This window comes from Trichechus manatus, unplaced genomic scaffold, assembly GCF_000243295.1.
Source record: "Trichechus manatus latirostris isolate Lorelei unplaced genomic scaffold, TriManLat1.0 scaffold00172, whole genome shotgun sequence".
Classification (NCBI taxonomy): domain Eukaryota; kingdom Metazoa; phylum Chordata; class Mammalia; order Sirenia; family Trichechidae; genus Trichechus; species Trichechus manatus.
In genome coordinates this window covers 4,782,579-4,804,652 of record NW_004444108.1, presented here as the reverse complement: position 1 = coordinate 4,804,652, position 22,074 = coordinate 4,782,579, and the positions used below count along the sequence as shown (strand labels likewise).

Below are 22,074 nucleotides of genomic sequence, written 5' to 3'. Positions count from 1 at the left end.
TAAATGGAAACAACTGAAGTATCCATCAAAGGATGAATGGATAAGCAAACTGTGGTACATACAGACAATGGAATACTATGCAACCATAAAGAACAATGATGTATCCATGAAATATATTATAACATGGATGGACCTGGAGGGCATAATGCTTAGTGAAATAAGTCAAGCATATAAGGACAAATATTGTATGATCCCTCTTTTATAAGACAAGAATAGATATAGAGATACCAATGTTTATTTGTGGTTATTAAGAAGGGTGGGGACTATGCTTTATACAATAGAGACTAGTTATTTTTGGTGATGGGAAAAGTAGTACTGGTTGTGGATGTAGTGAGCACAGCACAACCAAAGTAATGAGCGTCTGAGCACATATGGATGGATATAGGCAAATTGGAATACGGGTAGTTACAGATGCACACACTGGTTAGAACAGATAGAAGTATCTATATCCGTTGCCTTCAAGTCGATTCCAACTCATAGCGACCCTGTAAGACAGAGTAGAACTGCCCCATAGGGTTTCCAAGACTAATCTTTATGGAAGCTGACTGCCACATCCTTCTCCTGTGGAGCAGTTGATGGGTTCAAACTGCCAACCTTTTGGTTAGCAGCCAAGTGCTTACCCACTGAACCACCAGGGATCTTAGAAGGATCTATGGGTACATGTAAATACAAATATGTGGGTGGATGCACATACATTCATTGAAGACACAAATACAGATACTCCTCAGAAGTACCCAAACACCTTCCAACATTGGTTTTCTGGATTTGAAGGCTTAGGACCATAGTCTCATGGGACAAGTCAGTCAACTGGCATAATATAATTCACAAAAATCATGATATGCATCCTAGTGAAATGAGTAGCATCTGGGGTCTTATGAGCTTGTGAGTGGCCATCTAAGACAAAACTACAGGTCATGACTTGTTAGGAGCAAAACAGTAAGAAGGCAACCAAAAGCACAGAGAAGAAACAAGTATACAAGAGCCACAACCTCATCTACCCTGAGACCGGAAAATCTAGATGGTGCCCAGCTACCACCACTGACCATTCTGACCAGGACCACGATAGTCAGTCCCAGATAGAATGAGAGAAAAATATGGATCAGAACTCAAATTCTTATTTAAAAAAACAGGCACCTATAACAGTAGAGAACAGAAAACTCCTTGAGACTATCACCCTGAAACACTCTTTAAACCTAGAATTGAGCCTATCCTTCTATGTAAGATCGGTTCCCTTCTTAAAAACTATCAGTATGAGATCAAAAGGTCAAAATTTCTCAAAATCAAAGATGAGAAAATAAGGAGACAGGGAAACTAGAGTACTGGAAAGGGAAGAAACAGAATACAATTAAAGAAAATGTTGACACATTGTGACTAACGTCACTGTACAATTTGTGTAGAAATTGTCAAATAGGAACCTAACTTGCTGTGTAAACTTTCACCAAAAACTCAATAAAATGTTATTTAAAAAAAAAAACCTTCAGCATTTAAAAAAGCTTTTTACTAACCTAGAAATTTCCAATAATGCTTCACACCAATCAGCATTTGTGGCAGAAACTGCCTCAATTTTTATTAAAAACCTCATTTGCTTGTAGCCTTATATATTTTTTAAATGTCTGGCCTAATTTCTTTCAAATCTGTACATATCACGTATTTTTCTTGGCTATAAGACTTATTAGCATAGAAGTAGCTGCAAGAAACTCTAAATTACAAGTCAGCACCAATTTTTGTTTTTATGTTTTTCCTGATTCAAAAAAAAGTGTTTGTTTTTGACTCCTGGGGTAAGCTGACACATTAAGTTTCCTCTTTTCAGCCCTTGAGAATAGCTATTATCATTAGAAGGAGGCACTGGTATAAATTCTTAAAGGAACACATCAGAAGAATTGGGTTGAGTTTAAGCAATCTCTCAATACTGGGGCTTTAGCATGACAAAACTTACAGGCGTCAGGAGAAAAGCAAGTTAAAACAAACTCTTTACCAGCTGCTACATGTAGTGTGGATCAATAACACTAACTGACAACTTTTCATATGAAATTCAAGCCATCTGAAGTTTCCTTTTTTCTAGTCCCTGCATATCTGTTCTCTCCAATTCAAAGGACTGTCTGCTGCAGAGCAAGGACAGGGTGGCTCATACACAAAGGCACTCCTCTTCTGTTTAAATCATAACATGTGGCAGTTCTGGGGCTGCCAGGCAATGATAAAACGGCATGGGGCTTTGTTCATTCTTCAATAGCAAAGGTAGAGGAGCACCATGAACTTGGGCATAAGCTTAGGACACACTTCCGATATGGGGTGTAACCTTGAGCAAATTACTTAACTCTCCAAGCTTCTCGTTTCCTCACCTGTAAAATCAATATAATAATATTACTTACTTTCGATCGTTGGGAAAACTAAGTGCAGGATTCACTGTAACACACACTTAAAAATAACAGCTGTTACTGAGCATTTGTTATGCACCAGATATAGGAAGCACTCAATTCTTTATCCATTTAACAAATATTTATTGAACACTTACTGTGTGCTAAGCACTGTCTAGGGAATTAGGATACATCAGTGAACAAAACAGACAGAGATCCTTGCCCTCCTGGAGTTTACATACTTGCTAGGATAGCTATTAAGGTTTAATATAATGAATAACAAAATACACAAAATGTATAAAACCTGTTATAATGTAATAATGATGATGAAAAAAAAAGTAATTGATATGATAATGACTTGTCTAAAGTCTTTAAGGAGTCCCTGAGTGGTGCAAGGGTTAATGTGTTTGGCTACTAACCAAAAGGTTGGAGGGTCTGTTCCAATCAGAGGTGCCTTGGAAGAAATGCCTCATGGTCTACTTTCGAAAGGTCACAGCCATTGAAAACCCTATGAAGGAGAATTCTACTCTGACACACATGGGGTCGCCATGAGTCAAAATCAACTCAAAGATAACTGATTAAACTCCTTATAAGCAGTTGGTCTCTGCAAAGATTTTGGGCATAGTTACATGGTAAATTCATATCTGAGAATCTAAGGAAATAGAATAGACTATTCAACCTCTCATTTCCTACAAGATTGTCAAGACATCAACAACTCTCCCACCATTTTGAAATTACAGTACCAGGCCATTTAGTAGTATACTAAGAGTTAAGTGAGATGTGGAGCAGAACTGAAATTTTTAGTTTCTATTCACTGACATCTGCTCTCACACACAAAGTTAGATTTTCATTTTGGGGCAGTACTCCTGTATTTAACCTGATTGCATGTTGAGCATCAGCCCTCTAAGTCAGGAAAAGGATCAGTATCATTTAAAGGGATGGTTTCAACCATTGCGTTAATCTCTGTCGATGCTTAACTGGAAAAGGAAAAAAAAAGAGAAATTTCACTTGAGAAAAACATTAGGACCACATTTCTCTTGTGGATGAAGAAAGAGGGTACAAAAAGAGTTTGGCAAGCCATCAAGGAAACGCCAGTCAAGATCACAATGGGAAACCTCCTAACATTTACTAGGATAACTATGATCAAAAAGACAGATAATAACAAGTGTTGGTAAGAATGTGGAGAAACTAAAATCCTCATATATTACTGGTGGAAAGATGAAATGATACAGACATTTTGGAAAACATTCTGGCAGCAACAACATGACCCAGCAACTCCACTCCTAGGTATATACCCAAGAGAATTGAAAACATATGTCCATAAAACTTGTACACAAATGTTCATAGTAGCATTATTCATAATAGCCAAAGCGATAAATGGATTCGTAAAATGCAGTATATACATACAATGGAATACTAATTTGGCAATGAAAAGGAATATTATACTATTGCATGTAATAACACAATGAACCCTGAAAACGTTAAGCTAAATGAATGAGGAGTGACTACAAATGGGTACAGTGTTTCTTTTTGTGGTGACAAAAGTGTTCTAAAATAACATAGTGAAGATGGTCACAGAAATCTGTGAAAATGCTAACAACCATTGATTTATACACGTTAAATGGGTAAATTGTATGGTATGTGAATTATATCTCACTGAAGCTATTTATGGAGCCCTGGTAGCACAGTGGTTAAGAGCTCAGCTGCTAACCAAAAGTTGACAGTTCAGATCCACCAGCTGCTCCTTGGAAACCCTATGGGACAGTTCTACTCTGACCTATAGGGTTGCTATGAGTCAGAATCGACTCGATGGCAACGGGTTTGATTTTTTGGTTTAAAGCCATGTATAATGAAATGTGAAAAGACCTAGAGTTAGAAAACCAAGATGGAAGAACACGCTCGGCATTTCTCAAGCTGAAAGAACTGAACAAAAAATTCAAGCCTCGGGTTGTAATATTGAAGGATTCTATGGACAAGATATCGAATGATGCAGGAAGCATCAAAGGAAGATGGAAGGAATACACAAAGGCACTGTACTAAAAAAGAATGTGTTGATGTTCAACCATTTCATGAGGTAGTATATGATCAAGAACCAATGGTACTAAAGGAAAAAGTCCAAGCTGCACTGAAGGAATTAGAGAAAAACAAGGCTCCAGAAATTGACAGAATACCAACTGAGATGTTTCAGCAAACGGATGCAGCACTGGAGGTGCTCACTTGTCTTGCCAAGGAATCTGGAAGACGGCTACCTGGCCAACTAACCGGAAGAGATCCATATTTGTAGCCATTCTAAAGAAAGGAGATCCAACAGAATGTGGAAATTATCAAACAATATCATTAACATCACATAAAAATATAAGTTTTGCTGAAGATAATTCAAAAACGATTGCAGCAGTACATCAACAGGGAACAGCCAGAAATTCAAGACAGATTCAGAAGTGGTCGTGGAATGAGGGATATCATTGCTGATGTCAGATCCTGGCTGAAGCCAGAGAATACCAGAAAGATGTTTAACTATGTTTTATTGACTATGTATAGGCATTCGACTGTGTGGATCATAACAAATTAGGGATAACATTTGGAAGAATGGGAATTCCAGAACACTTAATTGTGCTCGTGAGGAACGTGTACATAGACCAAGAGGCAGTCGTTCCAACAGAACAAGTCAGGAAAGGAGCGCGTCAGGTTTGCATCCTTTCACCATACTTATTCAATCCTTTCAGTCTGTACACTGAACAAATAATTTGGAAGCTGGACTAAATGAAGAAGAATGTGGCAACAGGATTGGACGAAAACTCATTAACAACCTGCATTATGCAGATTATACAACTTTGCTTGCTGAAAGCCAAGAGGACTTGAAGCACGTACTGATGAAGATCAAAGACTACAGCCTTCAGTATGGATTACACCTCAACATAAAGAAAACAAAAATCCTCACAACTGGACCAATAAGCAAGATCATCATAAACAAAGATTGAAGTTGTCAAGGATTTCGTTTTACTTGGATCCACAATCAATGCTCATAGAAGTAGCAGTCAAGAAATCAAATGATATTTTTCATTGGACAAATGTGCTGCAAAAGACCTCTTTCAAGTGTTAAAAAGAAAAGATGTCACTTTGAGGACTAAGGTGCTCCTGAACTAAGCCATGGTATTTTCAATTGCCTCATGTGCATGGGAAAGCTGGACAGTGAATAATAAAGATTGGAGAAGAACTGACGCATTTGAATTATGGTGTTGGTTAAGAATATTGTTATATCATGGACTGCCAGAAGAATGAACAAATCTGGCTTGGAAGAAGTACAGCCAGAATGCTCCTTAGAAGGGAGGATGGCAAGACTCTGTCTCACATACTTTGGACATGTTATCAGCAGAGACCAGTGCCTGGAGAAGGACGTCATGCTTGGTAAAGCAGAGGGTCAGAGAAAAAGAGGAAGACCATTAACAAGATGGATTGACGCAGTGGCTGCAACAATGGGCTCAAACACAGTGATGATTGTGAGGATTCATAGGATCAGGTAGTGTTTTCTTTTGTTCACAGAGTCGCTATGAGTCAGAATTGACTGGACAGCACCTAACAACAACAATAAAGCCATTTAAAGGAGCTCTGGTTAAGTGCTCAGCTACTGACTGAAAGATTGGCAGTTCAAACTCACCAGCCGCTCTGTGGGAGAAAGATGTGACCGTCTGCTTCCGTAAAATTTACTGCCTTGGAAACCCCATGGGGCAGTTCTACTCTGCCCTATATGGTCACTATGAGTCAGAATCGACTCAGTGGCAAAGGGTTTAAAGCTATTTAAAAAAAAAAAAAAAAAAAAAACACTGGGTACTGTAGACAGAATAAATTGTCTTCACCAAAAGTATTTCTGTTTATGTCATTGTTCAGCATTTGCCTCTCTGCTATGATTTCACAGACTTGAGGAAGGTTTCTGTTTCCCTAGAGTATCTCCTGCCTTTACCCTGCTCCTGCGTTCACTAGTTTGTGAAATTCTACCTTGTTAACTTAAGCTTAGGGCTTTGCTTCTAACAAGTATTCAAAATAGTTAAGGGAAAGATTTTTCATTGGGCCTTATCAATCATGTATCCTTTAGTATGAATGAGTTTGTCAGATCTTTTTCTGACAGTGGGATTTGGTTGAGGGGAAACAGAATGAGGATAAAGTGCAGGGAGGATAATGGCATTGCTCATGGAAAGAAGGCACAGAGAAAAGAAGGCTGGGGTTATGCACATTTTCATCCCTTAGTATTTTAGCAACACTTGATTCTACTGTCTTTGCTAATGCCCTGACATGTCTCCTCTTTTTCACCCTTTTTTTCTCCACTGATCCATAACTTCTTTATCCTGAAGGGCCTGATCCAAAGGCCGCTTACACCAAAAGCCATGGTTGCTTAAGCCTACTACTCATATTTCTCTTCCCTCTGCTCTTGTTCCATATCTCTATTGATTTGTATTTGAAATAATACTGAAATATTTTCAAGCTTCTTCACATATACAAGTTTGTTTAAAAAAAGTAGTTATGTAAGGAGTCTTCATCAATGTCATAGATGGTGGATAGATTTTGTGTGGAGGCTCAACTCCAACTGATAGTCAGGAGCTATCTGAAAATCATTCCAAACCATGTCCTCCCTCAGCAAAAAAGAGTGCTGTGATGGATTAGTTATGTCTATAATGCACACGGGATGGGGTGAACACTATGTACGCCATCTCTGACGTCACTCTTTATGGAGCCCTTTGTTATTTGATATTTCCTTCTGCCTTATAATCAGACACAACTTTTACCAACACAGCGAAACCTCTTTGTTACACATCAGGGTGGGCTACCTTGCCAGTGATATCACTTACTATGAAGCCTAGCATTCTGCAGCAGAGGAGATTTATCCCCAGTGGTATCATTAGAGGGGCATGGGGGGGGTGGACTGTACCAGGTGACACTGTCAGCAGGGGTGACACCAAAATGACTGTCTATAAAAACAACCCTGTAGTTAGTTATAACAACAAAAACATTTTTGTAAGCCCTGTTTACATGTATCAATATACCTACAAGGCTAAAACTCTATGCTAATTTACTTTTTGAAGCTTCTAACGCACTCTGGTCAGACCTGTCATTATTACCCAATTACAAACGATGTTTCTGAGAATCACATGGTTTCCTCTGCAGGGCTACAAGCCTGTATAGTTTTTGTTGGTGGTGGTATTTTTATAGTCGCCAATTTTGTCAAATTCTCTAGTGTTTAGCTACAGTATTATGGTAATTAGTATTTGTGAACCTATATCAATAACTTTTTTTAGAATGAAGTAGTAATTAAAGAGAAAAAGGAGTGATATATGGGAACTATGATTTATAACAACATTAGTAAAAAAAAAATTACTAATGATTCTGTATGGTCTAGTACAGGAAGAGGTCCATGGGGGGTGGAGGCTGACACCATGAGTTACCCCACTGGGTGACACCAAACCTAGTGACACCACTGCTTACCCCTATGCATATGGACAGTGGCAAGGGCCCAGGTGATGCATTCGCACCTGGGCTAGGTGGGCAGACAGTGTTACCCTTGCGGCTGCAGAAGGAGCGGAAGAACTTGGGGGCGCCTGACAGTCACGGAGACCTAGCCACCCTCCTACCCCCGCTTGGCATGTTTGCTTTCCACAGTCCCTTCCGCAGTGGGGCAAGCTTTCCAGGTGGCCTGTGTGGGTGGTGTTTGAAGAGTTGTGGCTCGAGAGTTGCCTTTGCCATCGCTGCAGCTCGCATTCCCCCAGCGGCTCCCAGGTCGTGGACTTCTCTACCGGCCTGCCACATACAGGCCTAGAGCACCCGGCCTCTGTGGTGCAGGCCCACACGGAGGAGGCAGCTCCGTTCGCCACAGCCCAGTCTGAAGCTCGCATCTTTCAGCCGCTGTCCTACTGCGGCTATGGATTAAGAAGGAGACTGAGTGGGAGGAGGAAGGTGGCGCTAGTAAGAGAGGCGGTGCCGCTGAGAAATCACTTCTCTGGAAGTTAAATCGTCAATCTGAAACTGTCCTTCCTGGCTCTAGCAATTTCATCTTTAAAAAGTGTGTAAGACTAAACAAGATTGAAAGTTTTCAAATTTTGAAAACACCACACAATTGGACTTAACAAGTTGATTAACAATAAAAAAATTGAGTGAAAATACACAAAACGCATCATTACTTTCTTGGACTGCATCATACTAATACACAAATATCAGTAGTAAAAACAACGGCCCAATGTGAAGAATACCTACCTCATGTACAAAAAATTGTAATTAACCCTGTAAGAGTATATCGTGCCCCTGGCATAATGAAGAAAACAGAAGACTCTGAATCACAACTGAAGCCTGAAATTAAGCGGAAGGTACAACAGAATCGTCACTGTAGTACATATCGGTCTATTTCCCTTCTGTCTCCTGCTTCAAAAAAATGCTTACCTACCCCATTCCGAGGTTTCTGAACAGCATGAACACTGCCAAAAATGTGGAAAAGAAAATCAGACCAAATACCAAAGGTGTGGTATTAATTTTCCTAATGATCTGCAAAGAAATTGCAATCAAGCTGTAACTTTCAATGAATTTGATCATTATTAAGAATGCAGATTCATCAGAATTCTGAAGGACAAAAATCACAAAACATAGGATTAACAATCAGGAAATTTCATGGCAACCATGTGGGAAACGTTCCAATTGCTATTATTGTGAATTATAATGTTAGTAGAATTATTTACACACCAATGGTAAAGCCCTTTTACCTTGGAGCAAAAATAAACCTGAAATAAATAAAAATTATAAACCTGAAAGAAAGGAAAACAGGCCTGTTAGACCTAGATGTTCTAATCATCTTGTCCAGTGATGCTAATGATAATCATGATGACAAGACTACCAATAAAGAAGCTATCTCCTGAACCTGTTGGTTCAGCATGTTCTTCTCTGGCACCATCCACTAGAAAAGCAGAAGAGAATACTTGCAAAGTAGAATATGAACTAAGAAGCATTCCAGCAGATTCAGAGTTAAACACAGTTACATTACTAAGAAAAGTAAGAATGAAAGACCAGTTTGGTAATTCTATTACCAACATACCTCTAAAACATCAAGTGCTTTCTCAAGAAATTTTGGTTGATCTTGTATCTTTAAGCTGCCAAAGTTTCTTTGACGATGTCATTCTGAACCGTCAAAGATTACCACCAGTAGAACACTCTTCCAGCTATTAATAAAGCTTATGATTTTTTGTTTAGATTTTTGTCAAGATATAGCTAGAAGAACTGGAAAATGATCCTGCAGAAATTATTTGAGATAGCCCTGATCTAACTAAATGTGAATGGTATAATGTCTAAAAAGCACCAGTAGTGTTTCGACACATGGTACCAGCAGTTAATCAAAGGCTGAGAGTGCAACTGCAAGGATGAAGTTGTAACGATTGTAAAGGAATAAATAAGTTAACAAATCTGGAAGGGTAATATATTATTTTTAGTTTTTCAAAGTGGCCTTGATCTTCTAGCAAATATAGTATTTGAAATTATTATTACTAACGTTGGTATCAGGAACAATGTTTCTAATTTTTCTGCAAAGATTTCCCATGAAGAAGCCAATAGCAGGTGTGGTGTCTGTACAAGACTATAAAGAAAGCATCAAAGGAAGTTATGTGCAAAAAGAAACAAAATTTAAAATGTGGCCTATGAATCTAAAATATAGACTCAAAACAAACCAGAATTCTAGTTTTTTTTTTGTTTTTGTTTTTGTTTTTTTGATGAGGAGGAAGAAACTGGAGAGAGTCATATTGTCTTCACTGGTCCTGTAAAAAATTGATAATATATCTACCATCTCCAGATAAGGGAGGCATCTGTTATTAATGAGGAACTGCATTAAATGAAGAATTTTTAAATGATGTTATTACAGATTTTTACTTGAAATAAATTAATCTTCTACTAACCTATTAGCAAATCTTTAATTTCCTGTCATATTGTATACCTTTGTTTTCTAGTGTCAAAGTCACTGAGTTTTCAATTCCAACATTGCCACTTACTGTGTGACATTTGGGAAGTTATTTAATCTGTCACTACCTGTGTTTCCTCATTTTTAAAAAGGAAATAATAATACTATCTATCTCAAAGGGCTATTGTGAGAACTATGATAATTAAATGGCATAATACATGTCAGGCTGTAGGAAAAGTTTCTGGCACATGCTAAGTGTTCAGTAAATGCTAGCTTATTATGCTATTCTTATAGTATTTTAAGCCTTTAAGAAAATTGTTACTACCCTAGATTAGATAATAATGTGTTGAATAAGTATAAAAGCATGATTGTATTCATTTCCTTCAATAAATATTCTAAGTGCTAAAAAGAAAAAAAAATCATGTCACCACCACCACCATCAACATTATCATATAGGACATTATTATTTTATGTGGATGAAGAGGTATGTTGTTGTTAGGTGCCATCAAGTCAATTCCTACTCATGGTGACCCCATGTGTACTTCTAGATAATTCAAAGTAGATATCAAGATATTATAGTACAAGTTAGAAAGAAGAAGAATTAGAAGTCCACGCCTCTCTTCTACACAAAGGCAATTGTTCTGTTTTTTTTTAAAAAAAGGAATTGTTATCTGATTGAACAAAAAATGATTACTAATAGCCCAAACTCTTGTTAAGATTAATATAAACATGAATTACTGAGAGAGATATCAATTTAGTTTTGTCCATAATCAAGTACTCACCACAAATTAAAGATCAATGAATTTTTTTTTACAATTTCAAAATTTCAAACAACTTTACATTATTATGAAGACACTTTTCTTCAAGGTGATAAAGGGTATGGTAATAATCGATAATGGGATAGCCATGCTTAAATCTTGCCTGCTGCGTAGGTGGGATATTAACTTAAAAAAAAAAAAAAAGCAAACCATTGCCATTGAGTTGATTCCTACTCATAGCAACCCTACAAGACAGAGGAGAACTGTCCCATAGGACTTCCAAGGCTGTAATCTTTAAGGAAGCAAACTGCCACATCTTTCTCCCAAGGAGCAGTTGGTGGGTTCAAACCACCAACATTTAGGTCAGCAGCTGATCACTTAACCACTGCCTCACCAGCAGTCCTTGGATATTAACATAAGAAATCAAATTTGCAATTCACCAAGGACAAGGCCTGTATTTTTAAAGGAATTTATTAAATTACACACTAACAGGTCTATAATTTTTTTCTTTAAAAAACAAAAGGATGGACTGTATTTAGGTAAAACCCAGATTAAAGAACATAAATTGACAAAGACTGTAACACACCAATTAAAGAAGTTTAAGACCTTCTACAAATACTTTATCTTGAACTCTTAAATCAACTGTAGACGATGAGTTCTGTTCAAATCTGGGAAATATAAACATGTCACTAGCCCACAGGAATCTGAACTTCCTCTGCCTCACTTCCCAAAATCCTACCTCAAGTAATTATATTTCAAAATCTATTCTTATTATTGTTCAGTTTAATGGAGCTTTCCACATAGTTTTATTTTACCAGGTTTTTATTTAACACTGAGGGAGAGTTAGGATTTAAATTTGATAAAATCACAGGTGAACACTTCTGATTTTGTTTCATATATCAAGTAATAACGACTGGTTTTGTTGTTATTGTTGTTGGTTTGTTTCATTTTGTATTGTTTTATTTGCTACCTAGGAGCCCTGGTGGTGCAATGGCTTCGTGGGAGAAAAGACTTGGCAATTTGCTCCAGTAAACATTACAGCCTAGGAAACTCTATGGGCTAGTTCTACTCTGTCAAACAACAACGTTTGCTATCTAGTAGTCTTTGTCAAAGCAAGTAGAAGGTGATTTCCGCATTTTCTAGGATCCTATGTGGATCAAACCATTTTTAAGGTATCAAACTTGATAAGAAATAAGAGGTGAAATCTCTCCTTAAAGCTATCACCATGAATTTGTAATAACAAGTAACCAATATATTTTAAAGTGTCTTTAGTTCATCTTTTCTTCCCAGCCTCCCAGCCTAGTAATCGCCTCGTTAACCATGGATAATATTGGCTCTGGTTTGCTCTTTTTTCCAAAGATGAAAATAAGGGATATTATGTCTTGATATTTAGTCCAAAGCATTCATCATGAGATGATATAAACAGAGAAGATTTAACATTAAATGATCTATGCTACTAGTCACCAGGAAGGAAAAGTGGCTCAAGTCTTCATTAATGTTCCTGCGTCTGGCTCTAAGGAAAAGGCTCCCAGAGATAGGACCCACTGCAATCACTCCTGGAATTGCCTCCTTCGGCTTGACATCAGTCCTAGTAATCAGTGACCAGTGATGAACTCAGTCAGGGGGGTACGCAGAATAAATAAAAAATTAAATTATCATAAAAAAGAATCACATGTGTCCAGAATACAGCGTGAACTTTGACTGTGGTGGAAAATGTTAAGAAAAATGCCTATTGTATGAGCTAAGGAACTCAATAGCAAGACCAATCCTAACCAACCAACCTTTTTCCCTGTCAGCAGGAACAATGAAAAGCCTAAAACTATGAATATGGAGAAGTAAATGTTCTAACTTCTCTCACAGTTGTACGATATTAAACCAAAAAAAAAAAAAAAAACACCACAGTAAAGTCTCTACATCACTGTCCTTTCTTTAATGGTCCCTAGTGGTCACATTCCATAACTGAACACTTAATCTGGAGGCCATAATATAGGGAAGATAATGGATCTCAAAATGTGGAACCAAGGACTTCTGCAAAGGTGCAGAACTTTGTCCCAGATCTTACAAGCTAAGCTCATTCAGGTAGAAGCTTGCAGGTTTCTGGAGTCAAGTCTCGTGTACAAGATGATATTACTAGTCAGCGAGACAAATTAGGAGTATTATCAAGAACTCTCACCATGAAGAAAGTTAATAGCTTTTAAAAATATTAAGAATAGGGTACAATAAGAATAAAGGTAAAAAATAAAAAAGTAAGAAAATAACTAAAAGCCCAATAAGGATTAAATATTGAGTTAAAAATAATAATGAGGTAAAAGATGAGACATGGGGTAAAAAGTCTCCATATCAAAATAAATAACTAAAAAAGAGATAACAAAATTTTCTAAAACATGAGTTTAAAAATTAAAAATGTGGATTGAGATTTTGAAACAGAATTAAGGCTTTACAAAGAAAAGTAAATAATATTAAAACTATAAGATAAAAGGGGATTGGGAAATGTATTTTTGGAACAATGAAAACAATATGCTTGAGAATTAGAAAAAAATGTAAAATTAAAAGAAGAAAAATACAAAATTAGAATAGAAATAAAAATATTTGAAATCTTAATAATAATAACCAGCAGTATCTCCCATAACTCCTACTTTATGAACGTTGTTCCTATGTAACCTTTCGGCTTGTTATCTTGTCTGTCTCATTAGTAAAATGGAGAGAATAATAGTACCTCCTCATGTGGCTATTGTAAAGGTTTAATTCCAGTAAAGAACTTAGAATACTAGCCAGCCTAGACTGATGGGGGATTGGCAAGGTCACGTTGTAAAAAAGTAGTTGGGTAGAGAGATAATATTGTGGCCATCTTTGGAAACACACTCTGCCACATCAAGAATATATAAGAAATTTACAACAGGGGTTGTTAGAGGGGGTGAATAAACACAAGGAGTGAGAGAGGGTAAGAGGAAGATGGGGGAAGAAATATATAACTAATTATTACATATTATAAAAAATGTTTTTGAGCCAATTGAAATTTTTTGTTTTAAAGAAACCCTATTTTCTTTGAAAAGTACAAAAAATGTTACTTAAATGGGTAATTTTTTTCCTTGGGTTCATTGGCCTGCATTATCTATATACCTAATCTCCATTCCCAAAGAGCACCTCATCCCACATTCGGGTTTAAGTTCCCCAACACTGGCTGAACTTTCACCAAGACACCCATGTTTGGTTAGTCCCTTCTTTTGGAGCCACACCACAATTCAAATATCAAGATCACAATGTATATACTCATCCTAATACATCTGGCACACTTCTTATATGTTGTGAATTGAGGTGAGAATGTAGAAGCTTTTAATCGTCTTCTTTATAAATACTATGTCATATATAGTATATTTAGCATACAAAATATGTATATGTTTAAATATATTCTGCAATGAATATGTCACTGTATGCTATTAACATCTGGGAAGATTGATGGCTAACTGCCCTTTGCTTAGACAAAGCTTTAAAAAGATCCTCTTTTTAAATTTAAAGCAATGCTAACACATAGTTCATGCTTTTAACTATGCAGAGCTCAGAGTAATCCTAGCCTTGCTCTACACCAAAAATGTATGACACAAAACCTCAAATGTAAAACCACAACAGCTCTCACATTCCTTTCAGGATAACAGAGGAGCTGAGTCGTGCTATCACTCCCTGGAGAGTACTAGCTTCTGTCCTCCCAAAGCTGCCTAAGCCTGCTCAGTTCAAAAGCCAAGGCTTCCAGGAGAGTGGGCAGGGCCATCATTGTCTTTTCAAGTACTACCTTCCACTGACCTCTGCTAATCCTGTTTGAGGCTGTGGTTTTGGCAGCTGGATTTCTGAGCTTTTTTTGTGTGTCAGAACTCCCAGAAATCTTCTCATCAGGTTTCCTAAGGATGCCATGAAGAAAAGTAAGCAAGTGGAGAAGTCAGGCTGAAATAAGCAGCTGTTGGATGACAGAGCATGTGGTATAGGATCAGTCTCAAGAAAAATCAGGGTTTGCAGTGAAAATGAGCTTAGCTCTTTAATGAGATTTAAAGTCACACGTGCAAATTCCTAACTCAAGTCACATCATAGTATCCTTATTTCAGAGAATAATTAATTTGGCATATTAAATGTTAATATTAACCCTCCAGTTAAAGTAACCTTCAAAAAATATACCATATCCATTAGCATGTTTAAGAAGAGTGTTTTTTCGTTTTTGTTTGTTTGTTTGTTTGAACTTATTAGGGTGTTCTCTCAACTATATGAGATAATGTCATTAACATATGCAAAGCATGAACATTCGGTAAGGAAAATGATCTCTGCTTGTAGCCTAACGAATCCGATGATTTACTTTGTGGTCACATCTGCCACAGCTGAGCTGCCATCCCGTCTATAGCATAGTGTCTATCCTTTTGAATACCTTTCTTTGGCAGAAATTTCATTATGCCCAACACCTAAGAGGAATCAACCTTCGCAATGTATAATAATTTTCCCGTATTGTCTAATAGGTGCATTTTACCGTTACAAATGTTGCATTTAATATTCAGTTGCAGTAATTGGCAATGTACCAGTCCTTACACCATCTCCTCAACTAATCAGGATGCTTAATGGCTTTTTAGATACAGGCTAATGCAAGATCATAATGTCCCAAAAAGCTCATAGAAATTTTTTTCCTCTTTCTCTCTTTCTTTCTCTCCTCCTTCATTTCTCTCCTCGTTCCTTTCTTTCCTTCTTCCTTTTTTTTTAATAATAATAAGCCTCCAAGTTAAAAACTAAAAAAATACCATAAAAGTATTCTAGAAAGACATTCATTTTATCAGCCATTTATTAGGCCTGAATAATATGCTTCTATTACTCTCCTCATCTTGAAAATAGACTTTTTAATAAACACAAGAGGAAGAAATAAATAAGCTAACCAGGAGAGAGGTCATGCCTTGTCTGTTGTAATACAGTCTGACCACCAAAGTGATTGATTTCTTGAAAAAATCCATATCCGCGACTCTTATAGACATTCTGCCATCCTGCAGCCATCTACAAGGTAGCTCGTACTTCTAAGGTCATTCAGAGTGCTCGAATCCCTGCGGTTCTCTCAGGAAATCTACGAAGTTCAGCACTCTCGTGTTTTTTGTGGAATGAGGTTTTTTGATACTTTTTTTTTTAAGCTATGAAAATAAAAGTGTTAAATGAGAAGCACTTAACAATTCCACATATGTTTTCACATCTCCGATACCTTTACTTCCATTATGGAAATAAAAACAAAGAAAACTATTTTCCCTGTAATAATTACTTGATCTCTTTTTCTGTATCTGTCTCTCTTTCTATTTTTGAAAAAATGTATATGATGGCAAAAGCTAAACACCTTTGGTGCTTGACCCAGTCAAAACAGAGCTAATGCAAAGGAACCATTAGCTATCTTTGACTAGTTAGTATAACAATGCAAGCCACTCTATGGCTTCTCCTCCACTCTCCTCCAATGCAGTCTCTCTTCTCCCCCACACGAGATACTTTCTTCTCTGTCAGTAGGGTCCCTAATACTGTCCTAAAACAAGTGAGCTTGTACCACAGCAGCTGCCCAGGTTATCTTCCTCCTTAAATGGAACAGCATAAGAAAAATAGACCAGAAACAAAGAAAAGTCAAAACTTCACTCACACTGTGCTCCAATTTTTTTGCTGTCTTGTTCTGACTTTTTTCACAACCACCCTTTTAACCACTGTTATTGTCACCGCCAACAACACCAATTATTTAGCATGGAAAAACTAAAATTTAGTCCAATGCAATGACATTAATTTGGCCTAATACCTCAACCTATATTGTTCGGTAACTCAGTCTCTCCAATAAACCCTCAATGTTCCACTCCATCCATCCCCTTCTCCTGCTTAAGATGGCATCTGGTAAATGGGGAGGAGTATGGTAAACAGGAAAGCAGAGGTAAGGAAAAGGGACCCGAATCCACAGGTAATCTCTACAGAGCAACTGGTCTGGTCTTTTTCCCACACTGCTCAAGTCAATATTTTGGTCACATTTTGTAAAAATGGAGTGGGGTGGTGTCTGGTCTCCTCTAATTTCACAAGGGGTAGGAGAATCAAGATCAACACCCCAAAGCTGATTTCTCTGAGGCGGACGTCAGACATGCCTCCTCTCTCCACCATCTTTTACCAGTTCTGACACCAACCATCCCTCCCGTAGCACTCACTACTACTCTGTTGGGGTTCAATAATTCATTGCAATGGTGACACAGAACTCACAGACAATTCTCATGATTATGCGGTTTATTGGGAAAGTAGTAGGTTACAATTTAGGTCAGGAATGCTCAGGATACAGTCCTTCCATCAGGACAGCCTTTTTCCAGCTGTGCTCAAAGGCACGCCTCACACTGGCCCTCAGCCTCTGCCCTGCATGGGCAAGTGTTACAAAGCTCTTTTAGCTCTGCGAATAAATGCCCAGAGGCACTCTACTCAGCCAGCAAGCCTCCTGACCAAAGGCACTCAGCGTTCGCACTCTGTGAGTCGGGAAGCCCACCACGCCATCTCCTGCTGTTGTTTCTCTGCCACCAAGCTCTCTCTCTGTGTGTCTCCTGGTTCCAGGATCTTCTCGGTGCAGGGATCCAGGGTCCGAAGGACATGCTTTTCACTCCTGGCTCTTAATCCTTGGTGGTGGTGGGATCTTCTGTCTTTCGCCTGTGGAATGGCTCAATTCTAGCCCAGCAGGATGGCAAAACTGACCAATCCCTTTGGTGAGCTATGATTACCCTATCTGCACAGTCCTGCCCAATCACTTGGGCAGGAGTTAGAAGACCATGGCGAGAAAGGCCACACAAAAGTGATCCATTGCACCGCAATTTTATTTTTCATTTTGGTGGGAGGGATCACTAGCTAGTTTTCATTACTAATGTCTTTGGACTCAGCTATTTGCCTCCAATCTTAAAGTACCAGAATACTGCTGCCTCTTGACTGCACCTCCCACGGCCTCTCTCACCAGAGACACAGACGTTTCCAGATCCCTTAGATGGTCAGCCTAACTGGAAGTGGTATATTGAACAAACCCAATGTGATCAAAACAGTTTTTATTCTTATTCCCCTTCCTGTAAACAATTTTCAGATTAAGAAAATCTTTTCTCTCTCTGCACTGGTAGAGTCAAGACTCATTCACACTTACAAGAAATTTCTCAGTCATTACCACTCACAGATAATTTAAACTATTCTATGTGATAACCAAAACTCAAAATATGACTCTAAGTAGTATCTTCTCTCCTCTCCCTAGCTGGGGCCTGAGCAGGATATTTGCAATGGTAGAAGAGGAGCAGAGTCCCGCTCAATCCTACTTCTTCTCTTCCACCATCTTGGTAAGCAAGATCTAGAACTCTCCAGGGTTGGGGTCAGAGGGAGAGAGGAATAGGGGAAAGGGCATGCACAGTGGCAGGTGCCATTGTCATTTGGTTAGCAGGCTTTCTGGGGAGGGTGTTTAGCATTTGACTCTTACTCACAGAGGCTCTCGTGTGGTTCTTGGAGAATGCCTTCACTAGGAACCTCCATTTCTGCTTCCATGATACACGGGCTACTGTCCCTCCTGAGCCCTTGGCTTTACAGAGGCCCACTTAATTTGAACTCTCACTATAGAAGACCCCTCACCCTCCCAACTCTGGACAAGATGTCCTCCCACATGGCCCACCATGGAAGGCACTCATCCATCCTTTGTCTCAGCAAGCTCCAGGAGTGGTAGCCAGTTCTCATACCACCTGTACCCCTCTGTTACAGTAATGAGGCAGCCATAGTTCTCTGTGTTACCCAAGTATAGGAGTTCTCTGAGTGGTCCCTCCCAAACTGAGCATGAGGTAAAAGAGATAGAAACACTCCCCCCCCACCCCACCACCTCACACACACACAGCCTCCATGCACACCTTCACATATCCCTTACCCCTTCTCTGCAACTTCTCTATGTCCACTTTCTCAACTTTTTTATAGTCTTGATATGAATGAAGGCCCCCCTGGCTGAGGGGCTTACAGGTGTGAAATTTGGTATTTTCCATTTCTTTTGTAAATTCTGCATAAGGTGATCTACCACCTCACTTTGGAATTTCCTGTCTAGTGACTTTCACTTGTGTGAGCCCAAAAACTTGAATTTTAACTTCCTATTACATATCTAACTGTGTTTCTCCATGACCTTTTGCGGTCCCACCGGTCTTATGCTAAGCTGTGGCACTGAGCTGCAGGCTGGGATACTCCTAAGCACCTGTAGTCTTTTCCTAATAAGTCCGAGGAAGCTGGCCATGAATTTCAATATTCCCAGACTGCTTCCCACAGCTATTTGGTTGTATCAAAGAACTGCTCCTCCACATCAAAATTTAATGAGGAGACGACAATTAAACACCCTGCTGACTGACTTTCCCATCTTCCTCTGTTACTTCATTTTATTTTATTTTATTTTATGGTAAATAAAATCAGACAGGGTGAGCTTTCTTCTAGTTTTCTTCCTGAGGGACTGTGGCTGCCTTCTCATTATACCCCATCATTATGTCTGCCAGACCTTTGTCACCTGGGAACAAAGTCACATTGCTTCTGCCAGAAGATCTATAATAAGCAACAGGCCTATGAAGCAAATGTCCTCTATTTTGTGTATCGATACTGTGGTTGGCTGGTATTCTACCCTTCCAAAAACATGTTTGTTTGTTTTCCTTTCTAATGGCTCTTACGATAAATCTGACCACTTTCACGCTTAAATCTAAATCTGATTTATTATTAGAATCACACAGGGTGATTTTAAAAAGACTGATTCCTGGGCCTCACCCTAGATCATTGAATGAGAACTTCTGAGGGTGGGGTTGGAGATCTTGTTCCCTACCCACCACTATTCTAATGGTCAACTGTTTGGCAACCACCACTTACAAGCATTAAAATGGAAAAATATCAACCCAAACACAGAGAACTATTAGGTATAAACAATAAGATCCTCTGCAAGACATTTTCTCCATATTTCTAGCAATTTCCAGAATATGAGGATTCATGAACATCCCTAAAGTTTTGTCCTGGATCAATAATCAATATTAGCCTATTAATTAAGCCTTAATTTTTTTGAAAGTCAAATACATTCTCTCATTGCACAGTAGTTCACTCAGTATTCTCATAACAATAACTTGAATTGATTATGTGGGAATTTTTTTTATTGCCTTACTTTTATCTGTAGGAATGTCATAGAAAGAATTAATAGATTCTGATACACATTTTTTTTTTTATTCTTTGCAAATGCTAAAGGAACAAAAGCTGCCTAGAACTTTGACAAAAAAAAAAAGAGAGAGAGAGATGTGATTCTCACACTATAAAAGAATTCAAAAATCCTCTTGATGTCCAAGGGATCTACAATATGTGAATAGAATGCATTCAGCATTTTTAGTGCCTAAACCACACAACATAAGTCAGAAAGAAGAGAATGTTATTATCAAGAAGCTTTTGAGGATGAGACTCTTCATTGTATCTATTCCCAAATAAACTCGATGATTTAACGCAATGACACAAAAAGAGACTTAGGATAAAAACTTTAACAGACTTCTCTCTTAAGAAGTCACACCTCCTGATACTAGCCTCTTTAGTACAAATAAACTTGAATAGTTCAGATACATCTCAAAAGTTTCTAAATCATAATCTGAAGTTGGTTTTACCATCAAATGTTCGTTTAAATAACATCAGGGGGCCCTTTGGTGCCTCTATAACATACAGGCACTGTTTCTACCATAGTTAGGTGGCTTATTCTTCAAAAGTTGGAAGGTAAGTACAAAGTATTTGAGGAGAAAATAGACTGTCTCGTATTTATCCCTGGATTAGAGGAAACAATTGCTATGTTCCCGAAGTTAAATACTGTATATTGTACCCTAAGGTTTTAAGAAAGTACTTATAAAGAAATTAATCCTAAACTTATAGCTATGTAGAATAGGGACTTGAACTTTATGTAGAAATAAGTCTTTTTAATAATCTAAAATCAAGGTAAAGCAATCAGAAGTTTTGTTTTATATATCCCCACTCCCCAAAATAACACTCTTAATCTCTTTTATGCCCATTTTTTGCTAACCAGTTTTCTAAGATCAATTACATTAGTAAACATTTCAGCTCTCCAACAGTCACAGAGCATTTGTGGCTGTATTTTCATTAGAACCATCTGAGGTATTTTAGCTACACATATAAGATCCACCAAAGACAGACAGTATTTCTCATAGATGTCACCTAATGGGTTTCACACTGTACCCCAGCAAGTATAGGTTTGAGTTAAAAAATTGTACTTTAAACAGGTCAATTAGGATTTAATTGCTGGAATTTTCCTTCATAAAAAGTTGTACTTCATGGAATTCATACAGTTGTTGTTACTGTCGTTAGCTGCCAGCAAGTAAGTTCTGACTCATAGCGACCCTGTGTACTGCAGAACGAAACAACACTGTCCCTCCTGATAACATGTCCAAACTACATGAAACCAAGTCTCCCATCCTCACTTCTAATGAGCATTTTGGCTGTGCTTCTTCCAAGACAGATTGGCTCGTGCTTCTGGCAGTTCATAGTATATTCAATATTCTTCACCAACACCATAATTCAAAGAAAGGCGTTAATTCTTCTTCGGTCTTCTTATTTGTGTTCCAGCTTTCACATGCATATGAGGTGATTGAAAACACCATGGCTGGAGTCAGGAGCACTTTAGTCCTTAAAGTGACACCTTAGTCCTTAAAATGACACCTTTGCTTTTTAACATTTTAAAGAGATGTTTTGCAGCAGATTTGCCCAATGCAATGTGTCATTTGATTTCTTGACTGCTGCTTCTATGGGCATTGATTGTGGATCCAAGGGAAATGAAATCCTTGAAAACTTCACTCTTTTCTCCGTTTATCATGATGTTGCTTATTGCTCAAGTTGTGAAGATTTTCGTTTTCTTTATGTTAAGGTATAATCCATAGTGAAGGCTGTGGTCTTTGATCTTCACCAGCAAGTGCTTCAAGTTCTCTTCACTTTCAGCAAGCAAGGTTGTGTCATCTGCATAACGCAGGTTGTTAATGGTCTTCCTCCAATCCTGATGCCG

General features: G+C 38.1%; 1 pseudogene; it reads left to right on the top strand.

Moving 5' to 3' along the window:
• Positions 1–8,389: 8,389 nt before the first annotated feature.
• Positions 8,390–10,256, top strand: LOC101355556 (sentrin-specific protease 6-like; annotated as a pseudogene).
• Positions 10,257–22,074: the final 11,818 nt, after the last annotated feature.